The sequence below is a fragment of the Rhinolophus sinicus genome, linkage group LG07 (assembly GCF_036562045.2).
Source record: "Rhinolophus sinicus isolate RSC01 linkage group LG07, ASM3656204v1, whole genome shotgun sequence".
Lineage (NCBI taxonomy): Eukaryota > Metazoa > Chordata > Mammalia > Chiroptera > Rhinolophidae > Rhinolophus > Rhinolophus sinicus.
The window spans coordinates 50,159,888-50,173,041 of record NC_133757.1 but is presented as its reverse complement, the minus strand read 5'-3'; the positions used below and the strand labels follow the sequence as shown (position 1 = coordinate 50,173,041).

General features: G+C 35.8%; 1 protein-coding gene across 4 annotated transcripts in view; it reads left to right on the top strand.

Moving 5' to 3' along the window:
* The window catches only part of P4HA1 (prolyl 4-hydroxylase subunit alpha 1), a 74,693-nt gene that overhangs the window by 28,592 nt on the left and 32,947 nt on the right, over positions 1-13,154 (top strand). The gene's annotated exons all lie outside the window — the stretch shown is intronic.

Here is a 13,154-nt window from a genome sequence, read left to right as displayed (position 1 = left end):
TTCCTACTGAAATTTATTTTCTCAGTAAGAAAATACAGTAGGATGAGTTATTTGTTAAGATGTTTTCTTGCTCATCTCCCTTCATTTGGGGTGAAGTATTAAGTTGGAAAACTAACCATGACAGTTTCTATTAAGCTGGAACATAATTCCATTAAGTTGGATTTCCAAAAATATACCAAATTTTGTTTTCTGTTTCTACTAATATTATACATTATACACTTCTGATAGAATCATAATCTTATTTTTTAAAATTGGCTTCTGTTTAAAATATCAATTCATATAATGGATATTAACTATTTAATATGTGCCACCCATTATGTTTGGTACTGTTAAAGATGCAATAATGAATAAGACCTACACTGCTCTTGCCCTTCGGGTACTTGACATTCTTTTTTTTTTTTTTTTTTTTTTAAAGATTTTTATTGGGGGAAGGGAAACAGGACTTTATTGGGAAACAGTGTGTACTTCCAGGATTTTTTTCCAAGTCAAGTTGTTGTCCTTTCAAACTTAGTTGTGGAGGGTGCAGCTCAGCTCCAGGTCCAGTTGCCCTTGTTAGTTGCAGGGGGTGCAGCCCACCATCCCTTGGGGGAGTCAAACCAGCAACCTTGTGGTTGAGAGCCCACTGGCCCATGTGGGAATCGAACTGGCAGCCTTCAGCGTTAGGAGCACGGAGCTCCAACCACCTGAGCCAGTGGGCCAGCCCAGGTACTTACATTCTTAATGATATAGTATGATGAGTGCCTGGATGAGAAAAATTTAGGATACTGTGGGAGCACATGAAAGGAAACCTAATTCTGGACTCGATAGGCATAATGGAAGACCTCCTGGAAGACATGACAATTTAAAAAATTGAGATATAATGGACAAGGAATTAGTCAGGAAATTGGTGGGGTGGGGGTGGGGTGGAAATGGGCATGAGAAAAGTATTCCAAACAGAAAGAACATGTATAAGGTCCAGAGAGGAGGAGAGAACATTTTATATCAGATCCCTAACAAGTAGTTTGTTCAACAGGTGAGTATATGAGTGAGGTGGGGATAATGGAGGTTTCGTTTTGTGAGAGTAGTGAGAGAGGAGGCTAGATAGGTAAGTAGAAGCCACCTCTTGAAGGGCTTTGTAAGCCATGTGGAGAAGAGCCATTAAAAAGTTTTCAATAGAGAAATTAGATGATTTTCATTTTAGAGATATTATTTTGGCTGCAGAAAGGAGATTGGATTAAGACCTGGGGGTAGAGACAAAAATATCAGGGAGAAGGCTGTTGTAAAAATTTAAATAAGAGATGATTGTGGTAGCTAGTGGGTATGGAGAGAAGTGGATAGATTATCAAGCTACTGAGGATGTGGAATGGTAGAATTTGATGATGGGCTTGACACTGGATTCAACAACTAGATGGATTCCACTCAGCAAAAGGGGAACACAAAAGAAGCAGATTTGGTGTATGTGGGGATAATAAATTTTGTTTAGTTTACTGTATTTCTTTTCATTTAAAACTTTATTATCTTCCCATCAAAATGACATTGGTTATTATTTAACCCTAATTTTGCTCTGCTTAGTCTTAGGAAATTCATTAGGACCCTGAGTACCTAGCCTTTAATCAAGAGATCCTCTGGTAAGACTTTCAGAGAATGGCAGAAAATAAAACATTCTGAGAATATGTGGAATTATTTTTCGTTGGAGCAATGTCCATCCTTTCTCACGCACTTTGTCTCTTCTTACTGACTTCTTCAAGTCACTGTTTTGGGCTAGTTCTCACTGAATTTTCCTTTCATGCAAATTCCTTATAAGTATAGCGACTGAAATTTCCTAAGCATATTATATCCTGTAAGTGGTAAAATTATTATAACACTAAAGTGAACTAATAAACAGTTTTCAGGCTGTCTTTGTTCTCCAAACCTTTCTCTGTTCTTGACAAAGATCACATATACATTTGAAGGCGTCTTGTGCACCTTCCCTTCCTTTCTAGAAGTAATGACTTCTGAACTTGGTGTGTATTCTTCCATCTTTTTATATTAGGTTGGTGCAAAAGTTATTGTGGTTTTTGCAAAATTTTTTTAACCTTTTAAACTGCAGTTACTTTTGCACCAACGTAATACCTTACTACATATATTGTATTGCTGTGTTTTTAAATTTTAAACAAATAATATATCATGCTCTGTGTATCTTTCGGCAACCTTTTACACTTAATATTTTTGAGTAAGTTCATCTATGTTGATCAAATTCATGTAACTGCTGTATGGTCGTGTATAATGCAATTGATTTATTCATTCTTCTGTGGATCAATGGACACAGGTTATTTTCAGTCTTCTGCCATGTTAAACAGTTTTCAACAAACATCCCTGTTTATGTCTTCTTATGTCCATGTACACACATGCAAGAGTTTCTCTAGGGTATAGGAAATCAGGATGTATGCTTCGTCCCCTTTACTAGATGTGATCAGGTTGTTCTCCAGGGCATATACACCAATTGATACTTTCACCAACAACGTATGAGAGTTCCCATTTCTTCATGTCCTCATCAACACTTGGTTTTGTCAGACTTAAAATTATAGCAATTTAGGTGTAAAGTAATGGGAGTGAGTGTTGGGGAAAGGATGGTTTGTTTGTTTTTTTCTAAACTTTTATTTAAGTGTGTTTTTCCAGGACCCATCAGCTCTAAGTCAAGTAGTTATTTCAGTCTTGTTGCGGAAAGTGCAGCTCACAGTGATCGAACTGACAACCTTGTTGTTAAGAGCACCGCGCTCTAACCCACTGAGCTAACTGGCCGCCCTGGTTTGTTTTTTTAATTGTACCAAAGCAAAAAAAAAAATCAGAGAAATGCTTATTTCAGGGGATTTTTATTAATGCTATGTTACTCCTTGATTCGCTTTGTCTATTTCTTCCTCCTTTGGGGCCGATCTTTTGAAATGCATGTTGATACTTTAATATAAGTTGTTGATACTTTAATATAAGATCTGATAAGTATAGGCATTGGCATCAATGATGTCTTTATATTTCATATAGACTGTTCGTTTAGTTTCAGTTTGTTCCTAACCCTGGTTTGTTGACTAGATCTGTGTCTTCCAGAAGTATCATACTTTTCTTTTTTCAGCTGTGATTTTTTTTTGGTGTGTGTGTGTGTGTGGGGTGGGTATGACAGATGTCTTATATATAAAATTGTATTTACTTTAGGTAGAAGTTGAATGTTCACGCTTTTGGTCTCTTAACATCACTACATCACTGTCTGGGGGAGCTGATAGGTTACTACACCAAGTAGTAGATTCTCCACAAATTTCTGGAGCTCACTCAGCTATGAGTGCACCATTCTGCTTCAGATGCAAGACACCAACTCCCCAAGTGGATGCATTTTAAACATATTTCTCCCTTACTAATCAAGTTTTTATCCTCTAAGTGTTCCTGTGAAGTACAAGAATTTTAAAATTAAATGTCCCTGTTAAAAGATGAGCTACAACAATGTATTTCTAAGTAATTTTTTTCTAAACTGTCATATAATATTATAGTTTATATTGTGATAATAAATTAAAAGGTCTCTTTTTGGTGTTAGTTTACTTTAAATTTGGGTTACTACATTCAGTTTGGCATGCTAATGCCAGTCGTCCATGCCACTTCCTTTGATCCAAAGGAATTTACAACTTTTTCTTATCAAATTCTATTTGCCCTTTTTATGAAAGCTTTTTATAGTCTTTTCCTGCCAACATTACTTTCCTTATCTCATTTTCTTCATCTTCATGCCCATTTATTTTTTTCTTTTCATGTTCTCTATTTTGGAAATGGCCTTCTCTTTGAAAAGCTACATCACTTCTCTTTCATTTTCTTCTTTTAAGAATCTGATTCCCAGGCCTTTAATAATTGTGAATAGATCAATAAGTAAGATAAACAAAGACACTTGAACTACCAAAACAGAATAGGTAAAGATCCTCTGCTATCTCCGTCATGCTTTCAAATAATGTTGCCGGAACATCAGCTCACACAAAAAATATTACCGGTGCTACCTACATGTATAATGGCATACTGTTCTTATGTCTTTTGCATGTCCCTGAGAAAAACATTCCTTGTTGAATTGTAAGCTCATCTTAAGAACTGTATATCCATTCTCATAACTGAAAAATAATAGGAGAGTCAAAATGTAATATTTTTTTTGGTTCCTGGAATTGCATCATGTTAAACTATTAATAAGTTAGTTTCTTAGGAGCCTTTCCTAGAATGGAATTTGGAGTAGAGAGTTAGTTAAGGGAAAAGAGTCAAAATATGGATCTTCATCTTCATGTTAGGAGTACATCGATAATTAGTTACTATCCATAAGTGACTAATAGGAGGCAAAAAAAAAAAAGTGAATGGAAGTAGTTGTATGGTTTGAATATTTTATTTGATTGTATTGGTCAGTGTGACCCTCCAGTACATACACCTCCGTGCTAGGACTTTGCTTGGTACTGGAATGTAACAGTACTCGCCTAAGACGAGGGCATGCTTTCCCCTGGATGGTGAATGTGTCTGATCACTAGCAAAATATGCCCATCACTTTACTTCCTCTTAATTCATTTCTCATAAACTCCTTTTCTGCTAGCAGTTTTAAAAAAATAGATGTTGGCACCATTGGATAGGTTATAGCAAAGTCCTGTTGTAGCCAATTTAGTGGCTCTGGAGTGTATTCAATCAAAATTCATTAAGGAAAACACCGTCGTGTTCCTTAGCAATTTCCTTTGTGATGTTATTAGACACTTAAATAAATGTGTAAGATTATACCTTTCTTATCAGAGAAAATGTAGGTTAGTCTGCTTTTGACCGATAGTTTCTTTTAAAAACTTCACTCTTCTGAAGCATGACTTCTAGCACGATATTGATTTATTCTCAGAACTATATATTCAAAGAGATATGTTGTCAGGTAAGTAGTATTTATTTATTATCTTTTTTTATCATACTGGTCATTTTCATTTTTGAAATTTTTGACTAAAAATTTTCTTTATAAGGCATAAAAAGAGCCCTTAGGAAATGGCTTTCTCCTTTTTCATATTACTTATAAAACTTTTATTATGGAAAATATCAAACATAAAAAATAAAAGTAGTGACATAAGAATCCTCCAGTTACCCATCATTACCCAACTTCAAAAGTTTTTAACAGTTTGCCATTCTGTTTTGTCTGTTCCTTCTACTCCTCCTTTTTGTTGTTGTTTTTACTGGATTATTTCAAAAGCAAATCTTAGACAATGTGTCATTTTATTCATTAGTAATTCAATATGCATATCTAACTGATCAATATGGTCCTTTTTTCCTAAATAACACAGCCACTTACCATTATTCAACCTAACCAACTGACAATATTTTCTTAGTATAATTTAATATCCAGTTAATACTCAGTTTCTCTGGTGATCTCAAAGATATCTTTTTATACAGTTGCATATTTTGGTTATGTCTTCTAAATCTTTTATTTTTCCCCCCATTCCATTGATTAGTTGGAAAAACTTGGCCATATGCCCTGTGGAATGTACCACATTCTGGAGTTGCCTTGACTTCTCCTTTTGTGTGGTTTAACTTGTTCCTCTAGCTCCTGTGTTTCCTGCAAACTGATTAGAGCTTGAGACACAGTTGGATTTGTTTATAAATTAACTCCATAGGTGGCGCTCTGAACTTTTTATTGAATTGCATGACCAGGTATCATACTTTTTGTGATGCTGGTTGATGAGTAGCTTCGGTGGTGATACCTCCATGAAAAGTTCTACATGAGTTTCATTTAATGGTTTTGGCAGCCTTTGATGGTCATTGCCTAGAACTAATTTCATTAGGGTTGCAAAATGGTGATTTTTCTCATTCCACCATTCCTTCTACTTTTCTTAGCTGGAATTCTATAAATAAGAACTTTTAGGAACATTTGGTACTTTGAATACTTGAATGATACTTTATACATGAAAAGCAGGACAAATCCTTGATTCTTTTCCTTGTATCAATTTTCAGGTAATAAGTTGATGTCATAATAACTTCCAGTAGTGACTAGTGATTTTTATCTGAAGTATCATTGTGGACTCGTAGATTTTTATATATTTTGGTATTTTGATCCATTGTATTCATTATTTTGTTTGATGTTCAGATTATCCCATTTTAGGCTAGTGGGGGCCTCTTTAGATTGGCTAATTTGTCTTTCTGAAATGATCCTATTATTCTTTGCTAGCGAGAAGCTTCTTTGCTTTCTGGCACAATTTTTCCAGGCTTACCTTATAAATTTCTATCTTAGAGCAGGAATTAGGCATTTCTGTAATGAACCTTGATTCTTTTTTTTTTTTTAAAGATTTTATTGGGGAAGGGGAACAGGACTTTATTGGGGAACAATGTGTACTTCCAGGACTTTTTTTCCAAGTCAAGTTGTTGTCCTTTCAATCTTAGTTGTGGAGGGCGCAGCTCAGCTCCAGGTCCAGTTGCTGTTGCTAGTTGCAGGGGGCACTGCCCACCATCCCTTGCGGGACTCGAGGAATCGAACTGGCAACCTTGTGGTTGAGAGCCCACTGGCCCATGTGGAAATCAAACTGGCAGCCTTTTGGAGTTAGGAGCATGGAGCTCTAACCGCCTGAGCCACCGGGCCAGCCCCTGAACCTTGATTCTTTATAATGGGGAGTGACACTTAGGGAGCAGAGTCTAGCTAGGTCCTAGGGATGTTTATTGCTATTGAGTTTGTCATTGATTCTAGGTGTTTTCAATGGACAGAATAGGAAATATGTGAGTTCGTATTGTTAATTCCAATTCAACTTTAAGATTACAAAAGTTTATACTTATATCTCTTTTGTGTTGAAACTCTTGGTTCCAATGACATTAATATAATTCTTTGTGTTATCCTATAATTTGCCTAAAATAATTTCAAAATAACAGTACCTATATTATTAATAACATTAAGACTATTGAATGCAGTTTATTTCTTTGTACTTTTTATCCTTGTAATACACTAGGTATGATCAGTCCAAGTATTGTTTTAAAAACATGCAAAGTAATTTATTTCTTTGAGTGATTATGCCCTCAATGTGTTACACAGTTGGGGTCGTTCATTTCGGTATTTTTCCTCCAATGTTTAGGGATTATTCTCTTTTTATTTTATTATTATTATTCGTTTTATATTTTTGTTTCTTTTGGTTAAATACCTAGGAGTGAAATGGCTGGGTTGCATGGTAGGTGTATACGTGTATTTAACTTTTAAGAAACTGCCAAATTGTATCATTTTATATTCATATCTTCAGTGTATTCTAAGAGTTCTAGTTCTTCCACATACTGGCAAACACTTGGTATGTTCAATCTTTTTAATCCTAACCAATCTAGTGGGTAGTGGCATCTCATTGTGTTTTTTTGTTTGTTTGTTTGTTTGTTTTTTTTAAGATTTTATTGGGGAAGGGGAACAGGACTTTATTGGGGAACAATGGTCAAATTGTTGTCCTTTCAATCTTAGTTGTGGAGGGTTCTGTTCAGCTTCAAGTTGTTATTCTTTCAGTCTTAGTTGTGGAGGGCGCAGCTCAGCTCCAGGTCCAGTTGCCGTTGCTAGTTGCAGGGGCACAGCCCACCATCCCTTGCAGGAGTCGAACCGGCAACCTTGTGGTTGAGAGGACAAGCTCCAACCAACTGAGCCATCTGGGAGCTCAGCGGCAGCTCAGCTCAAGGTGCCGTGTTCAATTTTAGTTGCAGGGGGCGCTGCCCACCATCCCTTGCGGGACTCAAGGAATTGAACTGGCAACCTTGTGGTTGAGAGCCCGCGCTCCAACCAACAACTGAGCCATCCGGGAGGCAGCTCAGCTCAAGGTGCTGTGTTCAATCTTAGTTGCAGGGGGCGGAGCCCACCATCCCTTGCGGGACTCGAGGAATTGAACAGGCAACCTTGTGGTTGAGAGGCCACTGGCCCATGTGGGAATCGAACCAGCAGCCTTCGGAGTTAGGAGCATGGAGCTCTAACCAACTGAGCCACCAGGCCAGCCCAGAGACCAGATATTTTGACATTAACATTAAACCACTATGAGTCTAACAATTACTGTTTGACGATTGATGTCAAAAGTTGGGAAAAATTCTTCTCCCTCTTTCTTTTTTCTTCTTCTACATCTTTATTATTGAAAGAAAATCTATTTCAGGCTCATTTTTTAATTCATAGTCTATCTTTGTCCTCTTCTATTATTCAAATTTTTTATATTGTTTTGGGTTATAAATATCTATTGTACTTTTAAATGTGTTGACAATGAAGTGTGATAACACATTTTCCAATATAGAAACATGAAACTGTTACTATTGGACAATATCCATTTTGGGGTTCTGTCATTAATACCTTTTTCATTGGCATGCCATGAAAATCAAATGAGCTTTTAAAAGCATGTGAGAGCTAAAACTGCAAATGCTATTATTAGTATTTAATCTTTTTTTTTAAATTTAGATATACTGCACATATAATATTGTGTTAGTTTTAGGTGTACAACACAATAACTTTAGATAATGTAAATATTGCAAAATTATTGCCACAATATGTTAATATCCATCATTACACATTTTTTTGTGTGTGATGAGAACTTTTAAGACCTACTCTCTTAACAACTTTTAAGTATACAGTACAGAGGTGTTAACTATAGTCACCATGCTGTACATTACATCCCCACGACTTATTTGTCTTATAACTGAAAGATACATCTTTTACTGTTTGACCACCTTCATCCATTTCGCCCATATTATTTTTATTTAAACAAAATTTTTTTTTTAGGGGAACAGGACTTTTTTGGGGAACGGTGTGTACTTCCAGGATTTCTTCCAAGTCAAGTTGTCCTTTCCAATCATGGTTGTGGAGGGCACAGCTCAGCTCCAGGTCCAGTTGCCGTTGTTAGTTGCAGGGGGCGCATCCCACCGTCCCCCGCAGGAGTCGAACCAGCAACCTTGTGGTTGAGAGGACGCGCTCCAACCAACTGAGCCATCCGGGAGCTCAGCAGCAGCTCAGCTCCAGTGCCGAGACCAATCTAGTTGCAGGGGGCGCTGCCCACCATCCCTTGCGGGATTCGATGAATCCAACCGGCAACTTTGTGGTTGAAAGCCCACTGGCCCATGTGGGAATCCAACCGGCAACCTTCAGTGTTAGGATCACGGAGCTCCAACCGCCTGAGCCACCAGGCTGGCCCCGTCCCATATTATTTTTAATTATGCAAAGCTTTTTATATATTTTTAAAGTTCAAACTATACTAATAAGGTCCACTGACAGAAGTCTCACTTTCATTTCTGTACTCCTCAACCTGTTTCTTTCTTCTTCCTATACAAAACTGCCATTTCATTAGTTTTTCTTTTCTATTTCCTTGTTTCTTTTTTGAAAATATAAGCAAATGTGTATATATATATATATATATACATACATACATACATACATACATATATATATTTCTATTTTCTCTCAATATAAACCCAGAAGGTAGGATGGTATAAATACTTTCAGTACCTTGGTCTTTTAATTTATTGATATGCCCTACATATCACTTTATATCATATATAGGAATCCTCATTTCCTTTTACAGCTGCATGTTACTCTATTTTGTGGAGGTGCCGTAGATTACATAACTAGGCCCCTTTTGATGGACATTTGATTTGTTTGCGGTCTTTTGCTGTTCTAAAAATAATGCTGCCAATGACCTTGTGCATGTGATTTTGTATTTTTGTTAAGTGATCTTTGGGATATTTTTTCCAGAAGTATGCTGCTGAATCAAAGAGTAAAATGCATAGGTAATTTTCCTAACATTGTCCCAATTTCCTCCATAGTGGTCGTATCATTTTGCATTTCCACTAACAATCTGCGAGGGTGCCCATTTCCCCACAGCATCACCAAAAAATGTTAAACTTTGAGATTTTGCCAGTCTCCTAGGTCACTTTAATTTAGATTGATTCATATGTACACCAATTTCTTTCTTTCTTTTTTTATTCTTTCTTATACCTCATGCTTTTCTTTTAGAATTATTTTCCTCCTTGATGTAACACATCTTGAAGAAACCCGTACACTGACTTTGTTTGGCTTGAGATTCTTTGTGCTTCCTGTATTTGAAGTTTTGTGTGTTTTAATTCTGGAAAATTATCCACCATTATTTCTGTAAATAGTGCCTCTCCCACATTCTCTCTGTCTTCTTCTGGAACTCCAAGTAGACATAATTAGACCTTCTTATTTTTAATTCCTTGTTTTTTAACTAGCACTTCTTATTTATACCTCCTCTCTGCTGCATCCTGGGTTGTATATGCCATGGTAATTTATTCAGCTCTGTCTTCTAGGTTTAGTCTCTTTTTATGTGTGTCTAACTTGCTGTTTAACCTGACGAATAAGTTTTTATTTCATTGATTTATTTATAATTTCTGGAAATTCTGGTTTTTTTTCCTACTTAAATCTGCCCAGTCCTTTTTAGGGTATTGTATGTGTTTGTATTTTCTATTTTTAAAAATTTCTTTAAACATTTTAGTCATGGTTATTTTATATTCTTAATCTGATAACACCAATATCTGAACAATTTGAAGAATGTCTAATACTGTTTTTTTGAATAATTTCTGTTTATTTTGCTCATAGTGGCTTGTTTCATCATGTGCTTTGTAATTTTGGAGTGTGTGCACTTCTTCAGATTGTGTGTGGGAATATTATAAAATCTGAGGTAAGGGAGCTTTTTGCATAGTATAAATGTTGCTTCTGCTAGATGTCCCATGACATTACCAACCTAGCACCACTTTAAATTAATTGCTTGGCTGTAGTTTACCATACCATGGAGATAGTGTAAATTTGAAATCAAAACCTCCCTGAGGGCATGTCTGTGAAATTCTGTGGGATTTTTTTTCCTATCTACAATGCAGACTGTGAAAAATAAGTTCTTTTGTTGTTTCTCTTTGCCAGCTGACAGGTTGTTGTTGTTTTTTCTAGTGCATTCATTAAAAATGTAATTCTTGGGTTCTTAGGACCAACTTAGCACTTTACTTGGGCTTGAGGGCTTTATCTCCTGTCCCTTGCTTGGTGGTTAAAAATCAAGCTCCTACTTCTCTGATCTGGTTACTGCCTCAAAGGTAGATGCAGCTTTATCCTCTCCTTACTTTTCTGGGTTTTAAGTTCCTTTTTGGTGTTGGCCCCAAGAGATTTGCTTAATTCCTATGAACTTGGCTATAGTATAAATGGATAATTGTTATATTTTATCCAGCATATCTAGGTGTCAGAAGCTCCCCACTGCTGCATATGTGGTCCAGAAGTTATTCTCCATTACTTACTTAACATGATATAAACCAAAAACAACATAAAATACTAAGGCCCTTAAAATCTCCAAGTAACTCATCTGATTTACTGTTTATAAAGATGGAATGTTATATGGTTACTGTCATCTGTACATATCAAAATTATATTTTTTACATTTCTTTCTATATTTCTCTATTATTTTCTTTGTTCTTATGAAAGTAATGGTAACTGTACAATATTTGAAAAGGTAGAAAGTTGTCAAGATTTAGGAAACAGCTTACCTATAATCCATCCCCCAGGGTAACAGTTTAACATTTTGACATACTGCCGTCTAGATTTTTTGGCTTTCCTATATGGCATTTGAAATTATCTTTCTTAATGAAAAACACCATTTTATTATGTTGACATATCTGCCTGTACATTTCCTTGCTTTTAGTTTATTATAGTTTTTAACAATAACATTTGATTCAGCTACACAAATTATTTACTAAAGGTGTTTCTTCCCAAACCCCCAGCACTAAACTCAAGGAAATAATTGAAAAATAGTAGTATCAGTTCATAGGGTATAAAAATTATTATTCTTGTCTCATTGCTGAATGTCTCAAAAGTAAAGTTACCAGTCTACTGTTCCCTCCCACTATGAAATTTTGCCATTTTATGGTATAATATTAGCACAAACTTCTGGAATCATATTGTGCAGATTCCAATTCTGGCTCTTAGCTGTATGACCTTTAGCATAACAGATAACCTGTCTACTTTAGTCCCTCATCTAGAGCGCGTTGAGAGTTAAATGAGTGACAAGTGCCTGACACGTAGTAAGACCTCAGTAAATGTAGGCTTTGTGTTTTTTAAAAAATATTTTTATTAAACTATAGTTAACATACAATATTATATTTGTAGGCTGTTGTTTAAAAATATTTTTCTTTAGGGTTTTAACTTCATATTTCTTAAGGAATAATGAGGCTTAAATATTTTTCCAAGTGTTTTGGTTTTCAATTTATATTTTATCTCATGTGAACTGTCAAATAGCTCTTTCTTAATATAGAAGTTTCACTTTGGAAAGCAGTTGACATACCAACATCAAAAGCACACTGATAAAAGAATAATAAGTTAGATTTCATCAAAATTAAATCTTCTGTACTTCAAAGTACACCATCAAGAAAGTGAATAGACAGCCCACAGAGTGGGTAAAAAATATTTGAAAGTCATGTATCTGATAAGGGACTTGTATCCAGAATATATAAAGCACTCTAAGAATTAATCACTCATAATGAATTAATCACTAATATTAATCACTCTAATATTAAAGCACTCTAATAATGAAAAGACAAATAACCAAATTTTTTAATGGCCAAAAGATTTGACTAGACTAAGATGCTATACAAATGGACAGTAAGCATGTGAAAAGATGCATGGTCGACCTCAGCATTAGGGCAGTACAAGTCAAAACCACAATGAACTACTGCTTCATACCCACCAGAATGGTTATAATAAAAAAGATGGACAATAACAAGCACTGGCAAGGATATGGAGAAATTGGAACCCTCATGCATTGCTGTTGGGATTGTGAAATGGTGCAGCCGCTTTGGAAAACAGTTTGGCAGTTCCTGGCAATGTTAAGCATACAGTTGCCATAGGACCCAGCAATTCCACCATGGCTACATACTTGTATATACTCAGGAGTAATGAAAACATTTGTCCACACAAAAACTTGTATGTGAATGTTCATAGTAGCATCATTTGTAAAAGCAAAAAAGCGGAAGCCACTCAAATGTCCATCAACTGAAAAACAGTATGTAGTCTGTCCGTGCAGTGGACTCTCATTTGGCGGTAAGAAGGATGCTACAACATGAGTGAACCTTGAAAACATGCTGAGTGAAAGTGGGCAGTCACAAACGACCCTATGTTGTATGATATCATTTATATGAAATAACCAGAATCGGCAGATCTATAGAGAAATAAAGTAGATTAGTGG